Raw genomic sequence first — 6,967 nt, 5'->3', positions numbered from 1 at the left:
AATCCCACTCACAAACCATGCTACTAACAGTATTCGCAAGCTAGAGCCAGGTGGTTAATTTGAGTTAACGCAGAATATAGTGCAGTTGCTGAATTCGGTTGGGAAATTTGCTAGATTTTCACATGAGGACCCACAGCAGCACATACAGAACTTCCTTGAAATTAACGATACCTACATTCCTATAAGGGTGAATACTGATTATGTCAGATTGACTCTCTTCCCCTTTTCCTTAATTGGAGAAGCAAAAAGGTGGTTGCATTCTGAACCACCACTCTCCATTACTTCTCAGGAAGATCTAGCTCAGAAGTTCTTTATTAAATTCTTTCCATTAGGGAAGACTGCATATTTGAGAAGTGATATTCTGAGTTTCAAGTAAAAAGAAGGAGAGAATCTCTACCAAGCTTGGGAAAGATTTAAGTGTATGCTCAGAAATTGCCCTTACCATCACCAGTCTTATGATGTTCTTGTTCATACTTTCATTGAGGGTTGGAGCCAAATACCATGATTCTCTTGGATTCAGCAGTAGGTGGGCAAGCTCTTGAGAAAACTTATGATGAATTATATACATTACAGAATCAAATTTCATAAGGGAATCCTGAATGGCAGCTGACTCGAAGAGTGCTCCTAAAAAGGTTACAAGTGTAATAGAAGTAGATCAGTTCACCACCTTATTAGCTCAACTTGCTGCATTATAGAATCATATTACCAACAAGTTAAGTAGCATGAAGTTAGGGGTTGCATATCCATAAGCAACAACAAATGTAGTTCAACAGGTAAATGTGTGGTGTGAAGTTTGTGTTAGTAGTGAGCATGGAAGATGATTGTATGATGAATCCAGATTCTGTTAATTATATGGGGAATGCAAATCATGAGGGACAACAAAACTTTGGTAATACCTTTAATCAAAACTGGAGAAACCATCTAAATTTCTCATAGTGTGGAAATCAAGAATAGTACAATAATCATTCTAAGGGGCCAATGCAAAAGAATCAACAGCAGGTTCATAATAATTAAGCCACTACTCAAACGAACAATATAGAGAACATTTGAAGAAACTTCTAGCTCCTCAAGCACACATGGCAGTAGATATAAAGAGTTAACATGCAGATATAAGGACTCAATAGTTGATTACGAGGAATTTGGAGTTGTACCCGGTCAAATTACAGGACCACAAAACACTAGACCTCAGAGAGGTCTACCTTGTGATACAGTGGCAAATCCAAAATAGGTAAATGTAGTTACAACGAGGAGTAGTTTGCAATTAAAGGAGGCTGAGACTGAGCAGGTTAGTCCCAGCTATAGATGATAATCCTAAAAAAAATAAGGAGACAGGTGTCAAAACAAAAGTTGCAAGTGATGAAACCTAAGTGGAGAAGAAGACTATACCTTTACCTTTTTCACAAAGGGATAAAAAGCACTAAGAGAATAAAAGTTACAAAAAGTTTTTGCATTTTCTAAAGTAGGTTCATGTAAATCTTTCTCTTGTTGATATTCAATAGAGTACTCCAAAATATGCAACGTATCTGAAATACATAGTGGCAAACAAGAACCCGTTGATAGAGTATGCCATAGTTGCACTTATTGAGGAAGGCACATCTAAGATACAAAATAAATTACCCACGAAGCTGAAGGATCCAGGTAGTTTTACTTTGAAGATCACTATTGGACAGTCCATCAGTGCTCGTAGATTGTGTGACTTGGCGGTGAGCATCAATCTTATGTCCACATCTTGGTTTTGAAAGATGGGTCTTGGTAGTCCGAAACCCATGACCATTAATTTGCAGTTGGCTAATAGGTCCCTTGATAAGCCTAATGGAATTATTGAAGATGTCTTGGTACAAGTGGGGTCACTGATTTTTCCAGTTGACTTTGTTATTCTTGATTTTGAAGCTAATCCAGTTGTTCTATTTATTTTAGGACACCCATTCCTAGCAATAGGGAAGTTACTTATTGATGTAGTTGCAGGGAAGATGACTATGAGAGCGCATAACAAAGTGGAGTTTTTTGATGAATACAAGGAACTGAAGTTGTCTAGAATATATGAAGAATTGTCTTCTATATAAGTTATAAACCTTACTTCAGAGCTCCATTTGTTATAATCTGATGCACCACTCGAGCAAACTTTAATAGGTAATGATCTTTATGGTGATGTAGAGGCTCTTGAATTGGTTCAAGTTATGAATTTAGTGGTTATTGACATGAGAAAGTTTCTTTTTGAGCCATTAAATAGGCCAATTGGCTTATCTCCCAAAGCTTTAGCTAATGAAGCTCAAAAATTGGAGCTTAAGACTCTTTCTCCATACTTAAAATATGTTTTCCTTGGTGATAATGATATCTTGCCTATTATTTTGTCTACAAGATTATCTAATGTACGGGTAAGGGAAACAATGGCAGTATTGAAAAGAAGAAATAAGGCAATTGGTTGGCAAATGTCAGACATCACAAAAATTAATCCAGCTATTTGTATGCACAATATATACATGGAAAAATGTTACAAGGCAAGTGTGCAGCAACAACGGAGATTGAATCTAGTGATGAAGCAAGTGATATGAAAAGAAGTCATTAAGTGGCTTGATGTTGGGTTATTTATCCCATATCAGGCAGCAAGTGGGTCATCCCAGTACACTACATCCTAAAGAAAGGTAAGATGACTGTGGTGACCAATGAAGATAATGATTTGATCCTCATGCGCATGGTAACTGGATAGAGAATTTACATTGTTTATCAAAAGTTGAATAAAGCCACCAGGAAGGACCATTATCATATCCCATTCATTGATCAAATGCTGGAGTGGCTGGTAGGTCAGGAATAATATTGCTTTTTAGACAGTTACTCAGGGTACAGTCAGATCACAATAGTGTTAGAAGATTAAGAAAAGACCACTTTCACATGTCCATATGGCATATATGCATTCAGACGCATGCCTTTTAGCCTCTGCAATGCATCAAAAACATTTCAAAGATGCATGATGGCAATTTTCTATGACATGATTAAAGAATTCGTCGAGGTATTAATGGATGACTTCTCTATTTATGCTAACTCTTTTGATGTATGCTTCCAGAATCTAGATCGAGTCTTAGCTTATTGTGAGGAGTTAAATCTTGTACTAAATTGGGAAAAATTCCATTTTTTGGTCAAGGAAGGAATAGTCCTAGGTCATAAGGTGTCATATAGAGGACTTGAAGTGGATAGATCCAAAGTTGAATTCATTGAAAAGCTATCATATTTGGTAACAGTAAAGGGAGTGAGAAGTTTTCTAGGGCATGCAGGGTTCTACAAGCGGTTTATCTAAGATTTTTCAAAAATTGCAAGTCTATATGTAAGCTACTGGAAAAAGAAGCTAATTTGGATTGTTAAAAGTTTTTTGAGAGGCTAAAGAAAAAACTGACAAAAACACCTATTTTGATTTCTCCAATTTGGGTGTTACCATTCGAATTGATGTGTGATGCCAGTGATGTGGCTACAGGAGCAATTTTGGGGTAGCAAAAAGACAAGGTATTTTATTCTATTTATTATGCAAGTAAAGACTTGAATAATGCCCAGATGAATTACACAGTCACAGCTAAGGAAATATTAGCACTTATCTATGCGTTCGACAAATTTAGATCATATTTGGTGGGAACCAAGGTGATTGTTCACATAGACCATATTGCCATCAAGTATTTTTTCAACAAAAAGATTCCAAGCCATGGTTCATTAGGTGGATTCTATTGCTTCAAAAATTTAACCTTGAAGTGTGTGATCAAAAAGGAGCGGAGAATCAAGTTGTAGATTATCCATCAAGGATAGAGAATCGTGATCATATTATTGGTGATACACTTTGCATCCAGGAAGAGTTTCCATATAAGAAATTTTTGGCACTTGATGTGTGTGAATTTTCTTGGTATGCAGACATTGTGAATTTATTGGGGGGGGGGAGGGTTTACCCTCCCAAAGCTACCAATCAACAGAAGAAGCTGTTATATGATTCTCATACATACATATGGGATGAGCCTTATCTCTTCAAATAGGGTCCTAATGGTATTGTATGCAGATGTGTGTCTGAAAGTGAATCTAATCAAATGCTACAAAAGAGCCATTCAGCTCTTTATGGTGGCCATCATCGGGGTGAATGAACAGCAAGAAAGGTGTTACAATCAGGTTTCTTTTGGCGAATATTATTTAAAGATACAATTTCTTTTGTGAAGGGGTGTGATCAATGTCAGCGATTAGGGACCATATCAAGGGGTCATGAGATGCCCCTGAACAATATTCTTGAGATTGAGGTATTCGATGTTTGGGGGATAGATTTTATAGGACCATTCCCACAATCTAATGGCAACTTATTTATACTAGTGGAAGTCGATTACATATCTAAATGGGTGGAAGTTACTGCTTTCCCCACAAATGATGCAAGAGTGGTGTTGAAGTTGGTAAAGAAGCATATCTTCTCCCAGTTTGGAATACCTAGAGCTATTATCAGTGATGGAGGTACGTATTTTATTAACACTAAGTTTAAAAATATTTTGGATAAATATGGTGTTAAACACAAGGTTCCCACTGCGTATCACCCATAAACGAGTGGTCAAGTAGAGGTATCTAACCGAGAGATCAAGCAGATTTTACAAAACACTGTAAATGGCCAGCATACGGATTGGTCAGAAAATCTAGATGATGTACTATGGGCTTATAGGACAGCTTATAAGATGCCCATTGGAAACTTTCTGTATCTCTTAGTATATGGGAAAGTGTATCACTTTCCTGTGGAGCTTGAGCATCAAGCTTATTGGGCGGTTAAGAAACTGAATCTCACTATGAAGGTCGCGGGTGAGAAGAAATTATTGAAGTTGATCGAAATTGATGAGTTTCGTCTCCATGCTTATGAGAATGCAAAATTGTACAAAGAAAAGACCAAGAAATGGCATGACAAGCATATTTTTGGACAAAGATTTTGAACCTAGACAACTTGTTTTGCTATTCAATTTGGAGTTGAAGTTGTTTCTGGGTATGTTGTGTTCTAAGTGGTCTGGGCCTTTTGAGATGGTGTGAATGACGCCTCATAGAGTTTTGGAACAGTTAAAAGACTAAGAAATTCTTAGAGAATGGATAGCGGGTAAAGCATTATTAGGCAAATCATGGAGATAAGCACAATGTGTCCATCACCTTAGTGGATAAGTGAAACTAAGTTGAGTCGTGCAATAATGTAAACTAGGGCGTTGCATGGGAGGCAACCCACGAATGTAATGTAATAGCATAGCTTTTTGTTTTTAGTTGTTATAAAGGAAAGAAAGAGAAAAAATAGAAAAGAAATCAAAAATACAAAAAGATGAGTCGTGCCATGATCAAAACTAAGGCGCTGAGTGGGAGGCAACCGACTTTTTCTTAAATTATTTAATTATTTTTGTTTAGCTTGTAGGTATAAGAGAATTTGAGGTAAGAAGGTGAGAAAAAAATAAGGCGCATGTAATGTTAGAGAAAGAAACCAAGTTTGGCAAAAATGTGTCCAAGATACCGAAAAAAGGGTGAGTAACAAGGGGTTAAAATCCCCAGATTTCAAATTCCAGTGGATCACCGCAATTTCATCGCATCACGGTGAAGTCGAATTTGCCAAATTTCACATTCCAATAACTCACCGTGATTTCACCACATCGCGGTGAGGGATCAATTTACAAGAGTGCAAACTCCATTTACTCACCATGATTTCACCTCGCGGTGAGGGTAATTTTACGAAAAAAATTTAATTTGTCGGGTTTAACCCGACCCAACCCTAAATAGTTAGTTCCCTATATAAATAATCCCTTATCCCTTCATTTCTAAACCCTAGTGCTGCCCTCTCTCCCCTTAGACAAATTCTTCTCTCTATTTGCTTATTCTTCAAAAAGTATCTACTCCAAGATCACTTGTCCAACTCAACTAAAGTAAGTGTAACGCCCCGAGAACCTATCCCGAGACATCACATGGTGCTCAAGGCCACACATGGCCTCAAGCTAACCCTCCAAGCCTGTCATCACTTTCAGAACTCTCCACGACATGAATCATCATAAAGTAGGGAAGAATAATCATGACATGAACATACTGAGATACGAAGTAATACGATTCTATACAAATAAAATACTGAAATCTCTGTACATGCTGGCACACTAGTCTGACAAAGCCTCTACTACATAGGACTGAGGAGCCATCGGAATAGATCTCCAACTTACTCGTACTGAATTGAAAGTAAAAAACCATCTACTAACAAGACAAAATCGGAGACACGGGTCCTCGAACCATGAGGACTCACTAATCGTAGAAATGTAGATGAAGGTACTCAAAGATCACTGTCGCTACTGAGACTGAGCACCTGAACCTATATCATGAGGAAATATAGAGTACAAAAGAGTATGGGAGTCAGTACTTGGGAATGTACTAAGTATGTGGGGGTGGATGCAACATTTTAAATAATATCATAAATGTATAAGAAAATCATACATGCTGACAATAATAACTCTCTTCACTTGAATTATCTAAAACATCATTTTCGGAAGTCATCAGTAATAACATATTCTTCATAAATCTCATAAATCATTTAACTCAACTCAAACTCTATGACTCATGACTTAAGAGTGACTCGGTAACTCATGGTACTTAGATTATTATGGACGTGGGAGTTTCTTATAACCAACATAACTATGGATAGGATAAAGTTGGGACTTTTGAGTTATCTAAGAAAAGAGTCAAGCAAACCGACAGGGAACCACAAGCACCAGTAGTCCCTCGAGGTCAGGCATGGATATTTGGATATAAGGTGGTCAACGAAGCTGGCAAAAATGGTATTCGAAACACCTTAACATAAAATACATCCCAGAAGTGTTTATTAATAGGGGAAGCTAGCAGCGTGAGTACCCTAGCATGGTTCGCCGGTTGGAGAAGCTGAACATGACTTTTGTGTTTGACCAGCCTACAGAGTGCAACCTGTACCTCATGCGGGAGTTTTATGCCTACTGGG

At 37.5% G+C, this 6,967-nt stretch overlaps 1 non-coding gene across 1 annotated transcript; it reads right to left on the bottom strand.

The window, feature by feature from the left end:
- Positions 1–343: 343 nt before the first annotated feature.
- On the bottom strand, positions 344–450 carry LOC124891088. The gene has a single exon (XR_007049514.1). It is a non-coding gene; the product is annotated as a small nucleolar RNA R71 (small nucleolar RNA).
- Between the last annotated feature and the right edge of the window lie 6,517 nt (positions 451–6,967).

Source organism: Capsicum annuum, unplaced genomic scaffold (assembly GCF_002878395.1).
Source record: "Capsicum annuum cultivar UCD-10X-F1 unplaced genomic scaffold, UCD10Xv1.1 ctg3021, whole genome shotgun sequence".
NCBI lineage: Eukaryota > Viridiplantae > Streptophyta > Magnoliopsida > Solanales > Solanaceae > Capsicum > Capsicum annuum.
This window is presented reverse-complemented; position numbering and strand designations above follow the sequence as displayed.